The following is a 16,040-nucleotide window of genomic DNA, read 5'->3' as shown; positions in this document are numbered from 1 at the left end:
ACCTCCTCCTTCCCTGCCCCAGGACATTTACATATGCCATACCCTTTGCATGAAATATTTTCCACCCAATTCTCAGTGCTCAAACCCACACACTGGTTATCGTTCATCTTTTCTTGTTCAGAAAAGCCCTCCTTTCCCTTCAGTTTTGATTAGTTCCATCTCCACCTTGTTTGTAGTCTTATCACAAACTATCTCACCCAAGAACGACAGAATTATTTGTCATAGTGTTTGCAAGGCCCACAGGCAGGGACTATGTCTGTCTTGTTCTCAGGTACATCCCCAGGTCCGACTATAGCACTGAGTGTAGCAGGTGGTCACTAAGGAGGGGATGAGCCAGCTACATGAGGCACTCCTGCTGGGTGCCCAGGAACCGTAAGCCAGTGTCAGCTCAGAATATCCACACATAACGTTACACATACGAATACCCAAACACCGTGCTGTTGAAATCTGTCCAACCCTGGTTCAAGTCCAGGGTCTACAACTTCTCAGCTGGGGACCTGGGTAAGTTCACTTTTCTCCTCTGTCAGATGAGCCTTATACCCATTACACTTGTCTCAGTGTCATTCAGATTAAAAACGAGATCCCTTAGATCATGGCCTGGCACAGAATAGGGACCAGCGACGTTGTAACCAGCATTATTATTTGTGTTCAACACTGTATTCTTCACAAAACCCTCTCAGGCTCCAAAAGGTGGTGTGTGGGCAGGGTGTGGGGAGACGGGCGCTCTGCTGCAGTCTGGGGCAATTGCCACAGAGGGAGGGAAATTTGACAGGCGCTACCAAAATGACAAAGGCCATACCCTCTGACCCAGCTCTGCTACTTCCAGGAATATTACCCCAGGCATGTTGAGCGGCTTATGGAACAAGGGTTTCCACTGCAGCCTTCCTTACGCAAGCAGTGGCCTGGCAATGACTTTAATGCTCACTAACGGAGGCTGGCCATGCACCCCACAGGTCCAAAAGCCCGAGGAGCTCTAGAGAAGAGAAAGCTCTGTGTGCATCAGCTGGGGTATTTTTTAGGGGAGACTCTGAGCAAAGAAACAGGGTAAGCACAGGTGTATCTGATGCTGCCACCTACGTAAAACACAAGAAAGACCATTTACAAACTCTGCTGCACGTACACAGAGATCTCCAGGAGGACAAACTGGGAACACTGGGAACACTGGTTTCCCCCGGCAGGCAGCTGGGTGGCAGGGCCACTGAGGAGAGAGCCTTTCTCTGCAAGCCCTTCTGTGCTTTCTGAATTTTGAACCTGAATTATTATTCAAATAAATAAATAAAGACAACAGTGCTCTCCCCCCACCAAATAAAAAAAAAGAAAGACAAAAATAAATAAAGCCTCTATGATTTACTCAAATTCAGGAGGGTCAGGACTGAAATTTGATTTTTGATCCCAAAACAGGGCTATCAATTACAGTCCATCACTCGTTCATTCATATACTTAATACAAACGTACTTATTCAGCACTTACTCCACAACAGGGCTGACTTGTGTAGGGACACAGGAGCCAGGAAATAAAGATTGGTGGAAAAGAAGATGAAAGGAAGAACTATTTTATTTCCCCCTTTTGGGCAGCATATACCACAAAGGGGCCAGAGAAACTGGGTTTGACCCTCACAGTGAGTGAATGGACGATACCTTTGTCACCAGCCCCTCCCCAGCCTAAAGGAGGCACTGATACTCAATCCAAGCTGGCTTTTGCCATCTCAGGTTACAAGCCCATTTTTGCCAGACCTGATTTTTCCTGAGAAGACTCAAATTCATATATTTTTTTTTAAATGTGAAACCTCCTGATCTGTAAGTGTTGGTAACTGGTTCAGCCAGCGGGTTGGCACTTTTTGGAAACAAACATATAGGTTTGTGACTTTATTCTATCGCATCACAGCTATAACACGTAGGCTTCTCGGACCATTGACCCAGAGCCTAAGCCAGGTTTTGTGTAAGCCTGAACTCACCAGCCGCTGTGGCCAGGGGAAGTCACTTCATTTCCCTGGGTCTGTGGACTAATCGGTTAATTAAGGACTTGGCCTAGCGGATGGCCAGGATGTTAACCAGCATTGCCAACTGGGCACACTGGTCACCTCTGAGACTGGGTGGGGCCCTTGGACCCTAACACAGCACTAACCCAGACCCAGCACCCAGACATGCTTCCACTCCACCTCCCATCACCTAGCTGACTCACCTCTTGACTCAAAGCTCACCTCACCCCATTGCTGGTTCTTCCACAGAGCCCCAGGCACCCCTCGTATTCTCACACACACACACACACACACACACACACACACACAGTCAACCATACAACCAAGAGACAGGCCAGCATCACCCAAGGTACGGGCAACAGACACTCACACCAAGCACAGCCCTCCAAGCCAATACAGGAAACTAGATCTGGACTCCATGCACACCCCCCAGCCCCACTGGATGGACACCAGGTTGAAGTAGGTTTCAAAGAACAGTGGGCCACTTGGTCAAATCAACTGCCTCTCATGGCTTTTTTTCTTTGCCATCATTATAGCTGATCAGAATCATATCCACTGCCAAAAGAGGCTGGTGACGATGAGCAGGATTGGGCCAATCTTCTATTTGCATTTATTATCTCAGTTAATTTCTACTCCAAACCAACATAGTAAGTTTTATTATTCCCATTTTTCAGATAAAGAAACTGAAGCACCGGGATTTCAAAGGCAGAAAACCATGAAGAGGGACTAAGAGTCACATCCTATGTGATCCCAAAGTCTGAGCTCCCAACGCTCCTGCTTTACACAACACTCAGGTCTGCCACACACTGAGGCCAGGGACTGGGCACTGAGCACTGCTTCTCTTCATGAGCATCACCAACAGCCCCTTACCTCTCTGGGACAGCACACTGTCCCTTCCAGGAAGGAGGCTTTGTTTCTGCAGGGCACTTACCCAAGAGGCTGAGGTCACTGGGTTTGTTTACTCACTCTTCAAAGACAAAGGCTTGGCCTGTCTTGTTGCTACTGTATTCTGATGCTGAGCACAGCGTGGTGCACATAAAAAGCACCTGACAAATATTTTTAAATGATGGGAAGAAAAGTGGTCTTTCAAGCCTCAGGAAGAGCAGCCTTCATTTCTGAAGGACCAAAAGAATAATCTTCAGGGCCCACCTAGCTCAGGTCCACCTAGGCACTATTGCATGCAGGGATGTGGACCTAAGTCACACGGGCAAGGAACCCCGGGTCTATTTTGCAGAACCTACAAACACAGCAGTGCAGAGGAGTGGGCTGCCTCGCAGGGCCCGTTTATTTTTATTAAGGAGCAACCTTCACAAGTCTTAGGAGACAAAAGCCAGCCAAGGGACAAATACTGACTCTTCCAAACAAATAAATGTTAAGGGTCAAGTGTGCACCATGGAAAAGGCTCAACAGGAAGCATGAGACAACTTTCTCAGCACTCCCCTGGAAACCAAACGCAGACAGAAGAGTCTGGGAGTCCAAATTTGGGCAGCAGTAAATATCACAGCAAACAGGATGCAAGCCCCAGGTTTATCTCTGCTCAACAGCATTCACTAAGTGTCCCCGGGACTCAGAACGATTTATCTTCACCTAGAAGTAATTATATGATCACATCACCATTTGGATCTGCAAACCACTGTATAATCAACAAAAACATCCCCTTCTTTGGAACAAGTTAAGCAAAACCGTGGGAAATGCCACACATCTTATTTACTCCCCCATAAGCCCCACTTTAAATATCAAGTTTCTTGGAATGCAAATTGTTTGGGTGTGGCCCATAAGTGTCATCTCAAGTGATTCTGCTGTGCCTACCAGATGATAAGACAAAATGTCTAGACACATGTGCTAGCTAAGACTGACCATTGTGGGGAAATTACATTTTTGACACATCACGCATACAAAACCCTGGGGGGTAAGAGAGCTAACACCACGGCGGCCAGCCAGTAAGAGTTTCAAGTGTGGGAAAACGGGCTCTAGATTAAAATGTTCTATTTTGTTAAAAATCAGCTTTACTCTCTCATTGCAGAAATGCTTTTCCATGAGAGAAGGAGTGAGGGAAAAGAAAATTCTCACCAGGTGGTGTAGCCAGGTGTAGAGTGTTTAAAGAGGGCTAACCCAACACAGATCACTTCGTGAAGGCCTCGAGTCCTGTGCAAATCCACTCAACCAAATGCATGAAGGTCCAGCGAGTGCCAGGATCCGAGTAAAGAAAACCACAGAGGAAGAAAGTACCTGCTTCCAGGGAGCTCAGAGTCTCACAGCAATATCCAGAAGTAATACTGAAAACGCAACTCCACACCCAGGGCTGTAACTGAAGATGGGCCGTTGAGACAGGACCGAGGCAGAAAGGTTAAATCACATTCTAGAATTACAAGGCAAAGCTAATGAAAGGTCAACTCTTCTTGGGTTCTCTGTTTCCTTGCCAGTGACTCTAAAGAACACAGGCACTGGGGCAGGCAAAGGAAATTTCTAGAAGGAAAAGCAAACTTTAATAGGCAAGAGATTTAAGAACTAAGCAGTGGGGCTGGGGTTGTGGCTCAGTGGTAGAGTGCTCGCCTAGCCCATGAGAGGCCCTAGGTTCGATCCTCAGAACCACATAAAAATAAGTAAAATAAAGATATTGTGCCCAACTACAACTAAAAAATAAATATTTAGAAAAAGGTGAGGAGTACACAAGGTCTTCATGAGAGTCCAGGGTAGGATGAAAACATCCCATTTTAACACCTAGGAAGCACCTACTGTACTGGCTGGAGGAGTGAAGATTTGACTCCTAAAAATAACAATAAAAGGGGGAGAAAAAGGGGAGTTATCTTAAATTAATTATCTTAAAAATAAGAATTAAACAGACAGGAAAGTCTAAAGAAAGGATGGCAAACTCATCAATGTCTACAAGGGCCAAGGTCAAGAACGTGACCAAAATTAAAGGGCCCGGTGGGGTCTGTGGCAAACCAAGGAGCATCCTCAGTCTTTGTTTTTTAAAGAAAAAGGTGAGAAACCAAGTTTACATTCTGACTCTCCCAACTTTTAAAAACTGAAAATATTTTTCTTTTGTTTCTCTTCAAAATAGGATGCAAGCCAAACAATTTATGAATATGTCTCATGCCAAAGTCTGGCCCACAGGCTACCAGTTTGAGACCCTCATGTTAGAGTGGGTGGAAAAAAATGTAAACAGTTGGTGACCTTGAAAGCTAAAGGAACAGTAAAGACAGATGTTGTGAAGGCTTCTGACTGAAGCCTGGGGGTAAATGAATGAAGTACTCGGAAAAATAAATAAAGTGAATGAATCAATAAAATGATCTCCAGAGGCCTGGGGCATTCCACTCACCACAAACATCTGCACAGCACTTTAGAGTTTCTATAGCTCTTCCCCTCAACAGCCCAAGAGATAGGTGTTGCTGGCGTCTCTATTTTAGAAGGGAAGAAATTCTAATCAGAGCATTTAAACAGCTTACCTGTGGTACCACAGCTACAGCACCAGAACTCCAGTCTAGGACCTATACTTTTCCAGAATCTCAAAAGGGAGCACTCTGGAATAGCTCTGTCAACTTTTTATTGAACAAAGTAGTGTCCCTAGAGGACACATTCCAAAACCCCAGTGGATACCTGAAACTGCAGGTAGTGGCAAACCCTGTATACACTATACTTTTTCCTATGAGTACATACATATGATAAAGTTTAACTTATGAAGTAAGCATAGTAAGAGATTAACAATAAAACATAAGTGCAACAATATACTGTAATAAAAGTTTGCACGTTGGAGCCATTAAGTAAAATAAGGGTTAAAACTGAACACAAGTACAGCAATGCTGTGACAGCCCATCCAATAACCTTAATGGCTACTGGGTGATTAATAAGCAGGTAGTATATACAGTAAGAATCCATTGGACGAAGAGATGATTTGATCTTGAGCAGGACTGACCAAAACAGCACAAGATTGTACCACACTGCTCAGAGGGGTGCATGATATAAAACATGAATTTCTTATTTCTGGAATTTTCCATTTAATACTTTCCAACTATGATTGACTGTGGTTAACTGAAACTGAGGAAAGTAAAACCACAGATAAGGGGGCGATACTGGATAGATTCCTAGGCCCTTCCCCTGGTGATTCTGACACATTAGGCCTGAGGTTTGGTACAGAAATATGTACCAAATTTCTTCCTGAAAATCTGTTGTATAACCAGGCTAAATAATTCTGGTCTAGATCAATGTTCTCAACCACGGGTAATTTTGTCCCCCATTCCCCAGGAGATGTTCAGCATGTAGGGAGACATATTTGATTGTCACCCCTGTTGGGGGTAAGGGCAGAAAGTGCTATGAGTGTCTAGTGGGTAGTTGCCAAGGCTGCTGCTAAACATCCTACAGTGCACAGGACGGTCTCACAACAAAGAATTCTTCAGCCCCAAATGTCAACAGAGCCAAGGCTGAGAACCTGCATTAAAACCCTTGTGACTGGGAACTCACACAGGAGGCTGAGAATCAGCCCAATCAACATCACCTGGGAGTGTGTTAGATGTTCAGGCCCCAGCCCAGCCCCAGTGACTGGCATTCTGTGGTGTAGTAGGACTTCCAGATGATTGGCGGGCACTTTGAGAAGCATGGCTCCTGAGCATGCTTCCTTAGCCTTGGTGGAAAGGATCCTCAATGGCAGGCTGGTCTCACTGGTTTATAGATAGGAAAACTGAGGTCTAAAGTAATTGAGCAAGCTGCCCACGGGCCTGGAGCTAGCTCATGTCAGAGCTGAATCAGAGTCCAGGTCTCAACTCTCTGACCTGTGTTATCTCCCAGATGTTAACTAGGACCCAACATGGGCTCATTCAACAACCCTGCTCCGCTGGAAAGCTGATGCTGACTTTGGAAGGTGTGTGTGTGTGTGTGTGTGTGTGTGTGTGCATGTGTACGTGTGTGTGAAGTGGGTGAGGGATGAGGGTTTCTTTTTGATGCCTGAAAGAAATCTATTGTCCTGCTGGTGAAGAATTAAAAAAAAAAAATTATCTCAAACACCATGGAGGATTACCATGTTTACCCACTAATTTTGCCTCCAGATACTTTACAAGGAAAACAGCTTTACCGCTCCCTAGTGGGGGGGGGGGGGCAGCAGTCAGCAAGATGCAGCCAAAGCTCTCCAAAATGACGGCAGCAGCCATTGCGGTCTCCCCCAAAGACATCTGGAGAATGATGCTGAACCAGTTCCAAAGGAGGCTTTAGAATTAAACAGCAAGCGTAAAACGGTTTACCCCCAGGATTTACGCAGCTGAGGTCATGAGCAGGTTGTGACAGGGTCCGAAGCAGCTTAGCTCAGACTAATACAGACACACATCAGAGCCAGGGGGAGATTTCTGCCCCCGGCCCTTGGGAAGAAGACAAAAACAAATTCTCTGAGCTATTCTTCCAGGATCCACTTACATTGACATAACTCCAGGGCCCTAAACCAACCGCCAAAGGAGCCCAAACCAGTCCCTTAATCCTTGTATTTGCAAGGAACCCAATTGCCCTAAACCAAACACAGAACTCAATCAGGGTTGAAAAGAACCAGAAAAGTTGGAGAAAGTTCTGTAAGGAGGGAAGCAAGCAGAGAAGCAAGAAACTGGAGGTGTTTGCTGTGTTTGGCAACACAGTGAAGACTGAATACTGATGGGTAGGTGAGAGATTGAGTGACAGTGTGGCCACTGTCCCTTCCCAGGCCAGTGCTAGTAACTCTCTATATTCAAAATTGAAGAAAGGGAAGGAGGATGAAAACCCACAGAGAGAGAGATACACAACGAGTAAATACATGAGCTTATGTACCACATAATTCCACGCAAAATAAACTGCACAAATAATTATGATAGGTCAGATAGCGGCAGATAGTGGCCACCATTCTTCCCACAGTCCATGGTCAAAAGAGGAAGAGCAATCTGATGTGTCCCATCCCTCTCCACAGCCCTTCTGGATTCCATCTGAGCTCCGCAGAGGCTGCCGGAGCTGGCTGAACATACCCATGAGCCTCTGTTTCTTATCGAAGCCAATGTATAATGTATAATAATGTCATGTATTTTCCTGCTATAGAAATGTAATATTTTTAAATGGAGGGACAGAGACTGTCCTCTATACATTTGAAGAATAAGTAAGGGTCTCTAAAAATTCTTGACTCTGTTACAGCTGGAAATATCACAGTTAAAATAAAAGTCAGCTTAAGTTTAATAGACTTTAAAATTCCTAGTTGACAGTAATTAGACAGCAAGAAGTATTTCTTTAAACTCTGCTAGAGAGAACTTAATCCAATTTAGGTAATCACCAACATTTGCTTTTTCGTCTCTCTCTTTCTCTCACCCTTCAATGAAATCCAAGGATTGATCTACAAAGGCCATAAACTGGCAAAGCATAAGAAAAGAATATTTAAAGAGAGAGATTGGAATGACTCTTACCTCAAAGGGCCAAGTCCAATTAACACGGAAACAGGTCCCACAGGCTCTCTAATTTAGGTGGACTATAAGCTGGCACTAAATAATAGGAGGTCTTCTGAGGAAAGAGGAGGTACTCCTGATTTTTGCTGACTGGGAGCCTCATGCAGCACATTGATCAACAGGTCTTGCTCTGCATGTGACCACTGTCCCTTCCCAGGCCAGTGCTAGTAACTCTCTGTATTCACAGTATCTTCAGGCTTGGTGTCTCCTTTCATGGAACTGCTGTAAGAATTATCCAGACCATTGCTTCAGCCCCCATTGTTCCACCATCACCTATCCCCTCATTTTAGACTTTCCACACTGCTCTGGCTTTGACTTCTGATCTAGAAACTTCCATGTGAATCATTAGGACCTTCTTGAGAACTTAGGACACTGGGTTCTTCATGAAAGCCTTTCAGAGGTATATGTCAAAATGGACTGGAGGCTGGTATGGTGGTACTTGCCATAATCCCAACTACTTGGGAGGCTGAGGCAAGAGGATCTCAAGTCTGAGGCCAGCCTGGTCAACTAGTGAGACCCTGTTTCAAAATTCAAAATTAAAAGGGCTGGGAATATAGATCAGTGGTAAAGGGCCCTAGGTTGTATCCCTAGGATTAGAACAAACAACTATGTTAAGAAGAATGAGAGACTTAAGGTAATGACTGTGTGACACTGGGAAAATAACAAGGCTCTCTGAGGCTGTTTTCTTATCCTAATACAGATAAAATAATATCTACCTTCCCAGATTGTTGAGAGGCTGAAATACCATTACCATACCTATACCCGGTTCACTGTAATTACTCAATAAATTAGCTCTTTTGTTCTAATCATTCAAGTTTAAAGGAAACCTTGATCCCCAGGCCCTACTGAAAATTTGAATTAATTCAAGGTGGCCTCTGATGGTCTATTACTGTCTTGCATCCTCTAGACCAAAAGCCTCCTTCTTGGCTCCAGTGTGGAATCTACCCTTACAAAACAGTGCCTTCTGCTTATCAGGTCTATTCGGCTATCTCTGTTCCAAATTCCAAACCTCGTGTCCTGTACAAAATCCACAAAGTATCATGCTCCAGAATTTCATCAAGTGAGATATCAATTCACACACTGGCTTATTGACAGATGATCATATCTATAAGCATTGCCTTTAACAAGTATTTACATTTTGCATATAGACAGGCAACTCTGGGACAAACCTTTCATGATAGACATTATAGGGCCCTTTCAGAGGAACCTCTATGCTATTTCTCAAAATCTAGCCCTGAAAAAAGGATTAGGAAAAAAGTTCACAATTTAAGAAAGATTCCTGCATATTTTATCTGTATGAGGGTAGTACAAAAAGAATGAAGCCAGGGAAATAGGTACCACATACACACCTACAAATCATTAGGATGGAGAAATCTGGAAAAAATAGGTTAACTTAGTGAACATACTTTAAATCAACAAGCAAGCTAAGTAGTATGACATGTAGGTCTGAACCGTCAGCAAGAAATTTTCAAATACTCAGTGTAACTATTCTAAAGACAAGATTGGGGGCTTTTTCAATAATTGTGCCACTTTGTGATATTTCTTGATATTAAAAAAATAAATAAAAGTCCACCAATGCAATCACCTATAAGATGATCTAATCAACAACTGGGGAATCAAGACATCTCCAGTCTCTAAGCCTGGAGTTACAACTCGAAATCCATTTTGAGTTCCATGCCCGTGTGTGGAGCTTAGACAAATTATTTAAATTCCCTGAGCCTCAGTGAGCTCACATATAGAATAGAAATGTGATAGTGCTTACATCAGTTTTTCAGTGAGGATCATAGGTTATCAAAGTGCAAAGTTTGGTATAGTAAGATCTGGAGAGGTGTTCGTAACACCCCCCCCCTTTTTTTTAAGAAGGGGAATATTTTTGTAATGCTCCAACACAGAACATTATTGAAATCACACCCTTTGAAATAAATATACACTATGGCTCTCTGGACAAAGAAATGAGGCCCCACTCTTGAGAAACACCCTAGACTGAGGTAAGAGCTAGTCTAACTGACCTATTTCTGGTGCCTTTCTTCCTTTATACATGAATAGTTCCAGCTGTTGGCAACATCTCTCTCTCTCTCTCTCTCTCTCTCTCTCTCTCTCTCTCTCTCACACACACACACACACACACACACACACACAACCAAACCTGAAAGGACTGTGTCTGAGGATGGAAAAACTGAAGACAACTTTGAGGATGGATGACCAAGCATCCCTTCCTTACCTGCAAGGTTACATTGGATAAAAACCCTTCTCAACAGCTCCTTTAATCAATTCTAGGGCTCAATATGGCCACCAGAGAAGACGGTTCTGCCAGGTTCCACTGAGAGGAACCTCCCTCAAGTGCCCTGGGAATCCCAGCAGGGACTAACTTCAGAATGTGGCCAAGTTTGTTTCTGTGAGCTCCATTTCCCCTCCTGACCCACTTGGTGCTTCGTATTGTCAACAAAGCACCTTCCACCTCGAGAGACATTTACCAGAGCTCAGCACTATGACATTTTGCAGTATTTAGGGCAATGAAATGTGAGGGCTGCAAATCTGCAGTGATCAGAATCGCCGAAGGGAGGTAAAAGGGCGGGGGCAGTCTCCAACTCATCTATCTGTATAATGGGGGTGCAACAGAAGGATGGAGGCAATCAGGACCGTGGCCATCTGTGGACTGCTGTGATCCTTAAAAGGATCATCTGATTCTGCACATATTGCCTGGGCAACAGGTCCAGAGCTCCTCGCGAATAGGAATGCCCAGAGACTAGCCAAGCGCAGAGCTTTGTCCATGCGGGTCTCTGGAGCAGACAGTCTGCTGAACTGCCTCGCGTGAACCTCCCGTCTTGTGCGGCGCATCTCACTGCTGTAATTGAAACCTTGCACACCGCAGGATTGCAGTGGCGTCTATAAATACTCACTGCCTTACTGCTGACAAACAAAACGCGGGCTCCCGGCACCGCGAGGGAAGAAGCGGCGGCATGTGATCTAGGGCAGGGGACTGGTAGAGCTGGGGAAACCCCTACTGCCAACCAGGGAGGCACCCTATTTCTGAAGATGTTTGGGTCAACCCCGGGCGGCAGTCCTAGGAAGGGAAGGTCCGTGCCGCCCGGCTGGGGCTCCGGAGCGCCCCCTGCGCGCAGAAGCATGCCGTGCGCGCACAGTAGGCGCGAGAGGAAAGTCTGGCCAAAGTGGTGGGAGCGCGAAAGACCAAGTCGAAACCGGACACAGACGAGCAGACCACCGTGCGTCGGTCGGTCCCCCTGGGTCCTTGCCGCTGTCCTCCCCGGCTCTGTCTCCCGGGGGCTGCTCCCCTGTCCGCCCACTGCGAAGCGTGAGAGCCCAGCGGCGCGGGACAAAGTGGCTGCCTTCCCTCTTCTTCCACGCCACCTTCCAGAAAATAGGGGACTGCCTGAAAAGGGCTGTTTCGGGGGCTCTCAGTCTCCAGGGCCTGAGCATAGGCAGCTCACTAGATGGGCCCCGCCGGCCGAGGGAACCAAGCAACCAAGAAAACTTTCTCTTTCGACCTTTTGACTCAGTCTGAGTCCCACGACCAGCAGCATCCCCCAGCCCCACTCACAGCGGTCCCTCGCCACCCGCAGGCGCCGATCGCGGTCTCCCCCGTCCCCGCCCACACCTTGGTGGTCGCAAGTCTGGTCCCCTACGCCCACCTGCAGCGTCCGATCGAGGGATTCTTAACCATTCGGGGTCCCCACACTGTTGCCCCCAAAGGACGCTTTCCCCCTACTCCTTCCACCTCCGTCCCCCGCCTGAGAGTGCGCGGCGATTTTCTTCTCAATCCTGGGCCGTTTCTGAGCCTAGGACTGCGGCCCCTCCCGGGGACTTCCCCACTCACCCCCTTGGGGTACCCGGCGTGAGTCACCCGCAGCCGCGCATACCCACCGCTCGCCTCTGTCCCAGACTCCACGCGCCTGGGAAAAAGTTTCCGGTGTTAGGAAGAACGTTTTCTCACTGGAGAGAGACGAGCGACCTGGACGGTTCTAGGCGCCGCGCTCTGCCTGCTCTGCCTGCCCTCCCTCGCTCCCTCCCTCCTCTCCCAGTCCTGCCCTCCTCTGCCTCGCATCCAGCCTCGGCTCCTCTCCCGCGCCGAGTCCGCAAACGCTGCGGGCGCGGAGCTCCCAGCGCCCGGCTGGTGACACGTTTCCCTCCTCTCTCAGCTTACGGCCGCCTCCTCCCCGCCGTTCCTCCTCCCACTTTTCCTGTCCTGTTCACAAGGCTTTATTCTCTCTCCAGCGACCCCCGCCCCACTTCACCCCATTCCACTCCTTTAGCAGCGACTCTCACCCTGCTGGGTAAAGGGCGCGAGGGGGCCCCTGCGCTTAGATGCAATTCAACAATTTCAGGAAATCCAAGTTCTTTGACTTAAAAAGCCCGGGAAGATGCAGCACATCAAGGCAGCTCTGGGCTGCATTTCTTTCACCCAAGAGCAGCTCTGCCTCCCGTCTCTACCCCAGGATGAGAGACTGCCAAGAAGCCAAGAGGTGATTCTGGGGCTCGCTTTTGGAGCAGGGCCCAGCAGAACAGAGGACTACAGACTGGAACTAACACACACACACACACACACACACACACACACACACACACATACTTTCTCCTGCTTCCTTCCTTCCTTATTTTTCCTTTCTTTTCTTTCTTTTTCTTTTTTAAAGGAAATGTTCCCAGACCCACTCCAGAAGTTGTTTTAAGTGCATTAGTGAAAATATAATTCAAGCGAAGTCTCTCCCTTAGGTTTGCAAAATTCGTTTCAAGCTCCCAAATCTCCAGCTGACTTTGTTTGGTTTTCTGAAATCAACAGAAAACCAACCAATCTGAAAATTAAAAACAATGTAAAACTATTTTCAAATGTTTTTCTCTTTGGCAGGTGTTAAGAATTTGATGCAGCTGTTCGCAGGACCCAATGGCTTGCACAATTTCACCCTATGGTTGAGCAGGAAATACTTTTAAAATGCTGCCCGATCTCATATCACACTTAGGCTTTGAAACCACAGTGACATTTGCTGAGGAAAGGATGTATGTTTCTTTTTTGGCCAAAACTGAGCATAATTTGATTTAGTTTTGGGCACTGTGACCTTACAAAACCAATGCCTTGGGGTTGCTCTGGGGGTGCTGCAGTGGATGAGTGTCTGAGCGGCTCACTTGCCCAGGGATATTAAATAAAGCTAAAGGATTCTCAAAACAAACTCTAGAATGAAGTGCCTTTGAATCTCACTCCAGGAATCTCATACAGTGCAAGGCAGGTAGGTGGTTTAAGGAAGGTCTTAGAGGAGGAGAGCCAAAGCCTGCAGCCCTAAGGGCAAGGTTTAGATACGCCTCTTCTTCTTCCCACTCTCAGGATAGTAGCCAGTTAACTTAAGGCTGCGGTGCCTCAGTTTACGCATACAAAAATGGGGACAAAAGTATTCCCTAGGGGCTGGGGATATAGCTCAGTTGGTAGAGTGCTTGCCTCACATGCACAAGGCCCTGGGTTCAATCCTCGACACCACCAAAAAAAAAAAAAAAAAAAAAAAGTATTCCTTAGGGTTGTTAGTTATATTTAATGAATTCATAGGACTTCTGCTATGATTCAAAAGATAGTAAGCCAATATGATTTTTATTATTATCCTTGGGGTCTGGGAAGTAAAAAGAGAGCTAGTTCTGCAGGGTTGCAGGGAAATCCATTTGAGAACATCTATTTCACTTTGCTAACTCTCTTTTCTCCTTCAAGTCTTTGTTCAATGAGGCCTTCCGCATTCTATCTACTTAGAATTATAATTCCTTCTTCCTTCCAAACCCCCCCTTGTATTCTACTTTTTCTTTTTTTCTGTAGTATCTGTCAGCTTGTAACATGAAATACTTTTTTGTTGTTGTTGTTCTTAACATATTGTCTCTCTCTCTCTCTCTCTCTCTCTCTCTCTCACTCCCTCCTACTTCCAGGATATACCCATTTGGCTCTATAAGGCACAGATTCATTTTGTCGACAGATATCCACTGATGTGGCCCAAGTTTCTAGTGTCAGGTATTAGCATAGCATGCACCCACTAAAAATTATATGAGTGAATCCATGAATAAATTCATTTAGCAAATTTATTCCATACTGACCACCTGCAGTGGGTGGGTTTTATGCAATAAGAAAATGTATTAATCACTAAGCTTGCCCAGGATGAAGAAGGCTCCCTCTGGAAGAAGTGTACTTCCTGGTAATGAAAATATTCACAATGTGGGCGGAGCCAACTTAGTTGGAGCACCATTCAAGAGTATTCAAAGCCTGGAAGGGAGGTTTGAAAAACTTAAGTCAGCTGGGCACAGTGACACAGTCCTGTAATCCCAGTATTTTGGAGGCTGGGGTGAGAGAATTGCAAGTTTGAGGCCACCCTGGACAAATGAGACCTTGTCTCAAAATAAAATTTTAAAAAGAGCTGGAGATGTAGAGTTTTTACTTGGCATGTGTGAGGCCCTGGGTTCAATTCCTAGCATCTCCCTCAAATAAAAAGAAGTTAAAACCTTCTCTAACACTAAGGGTCACTAATTTAGTAAACATAATATTCTTTTTTTTTTAATATTTATTTTTTAGTTTTCGGCAGACACAACATCTTTGTTTGTATGTGGTGCTGAGGATCGAACCCGGGCCGCACACATGCCAGGCAAGCGCGCCACTGCTTGAGCCACATCCCCAGCCCAACATAATATTCTTAAAGTGAGAAATAGCCAATAACTTTGGTGTAAATTAGAGCTTCTCTGATGCGAATATAGTATGCTTGTCACCACTCAAATTTTGACCACAACTCTAACTAAATACCAATAGAACATTGACTTTTCTTATTAAGGAACAGAATCTTATTAGGAGAAACCAATATAGATAATTCTTACTAAATATTCAATTATGGAGGAGGAAATTTTAGATCTTAATATTTGACGTATGAAGTTCACAACTTGCCATATCCAGTCTCTAAAATGAAAGTTGGCCCAATCAAGGCTGCTGTTGAAAGGGTAAGTGCCGCAGTCTTGCAGGCACAAACCACAAGCCACTCAAGCAGGAACAAACTTTATTTCTGAACTCCACCAGCACACTCCACACACGCTCCCTGGGAACTCTCCCGAACGCCACCCACATGGTTCCTCCAGGAACCCCACACACCAACCAGAACTCCCACCCCCAGGACTTCACCAACCAATGCGAACTCCTCAGGAATCCCTGCGAGAGCTCAACCAGAACTCAATGGGAACTCCACGAGAACTCAAAGGTCATCATCTTAATGGCTCGCTGGCATCACCTCTCAACCACTACTTCTGGCAAAAATGCCATGCGTCATCCCGACTCGGCTGTGGCCCTCAACAGGTAAGCTTTAGGCAGCCCTTTTAGATCTAAGGATAAGATACCTGACCCAAGTGTAGCCAATCCACAGAGTTGTCCTATGACATACACTGACCCCCAAATGTACTGAGTAAATCAGATTCTATTTCAGGAATGTGAACATAAGTATAGAGAGAATGAAAGAAAGAGAGGGAGAAAGAGGTGGCAGGGGTGGGAGGGAGCACACTCATATGTAGAACAAAGCAAAGTCATGATTTTATCTGAATTCTAGATTCTAGAAGCTGCAGGCTGGCTGCCTGTGGACCAGTAAGATGTATTACTTGAGACC

The 16,040-nt window shown here is 45.8% G+C and overlaps 1 protein-coding gene across 2 annotated transcripts in view; it reads right to left on the bottom strand.

Moving 5' to 3' along the window:
* PRR5L (proline rich 5 like) overlaps positions 1-12,446 on the bottom strand; it is a 77,161-nt gene extending 64,715 nt beyond the window's left edge. For both annotated transcript variants that reach the window (XM_081282185.1, XM_081282186.1), the window contains exon 1: positions 12,304-12,446. The gene's annotated coding sequence lies outside the window, so the exon portion shown is untranslated. The remainder of the gene's footprint in view (positions 1-12,303) is intronic.
* Between the last annotated feature and the right edge of the window lie 3,594 nt (positions 12,447-16,040).

Source organism: Spermophilus citellus (genome assembly GCF_964194105.1).
Source record: "Spermophilus citellus genome assembly, chromosome: 2".
In the NCBI taxonomy this organism is placed as follows: domain Eukaryota; kingdom Metazoa; phylum Chordata; class Mammalia; order Rodentia; family Sciuridae; genus Spermophilus; species Spermophilus citellus.
The sequence above is the reverse complement of the archived record's forward strand: the minus strand, read 5'-3'. Positions and strand labels throughout refer to the sequence as shown.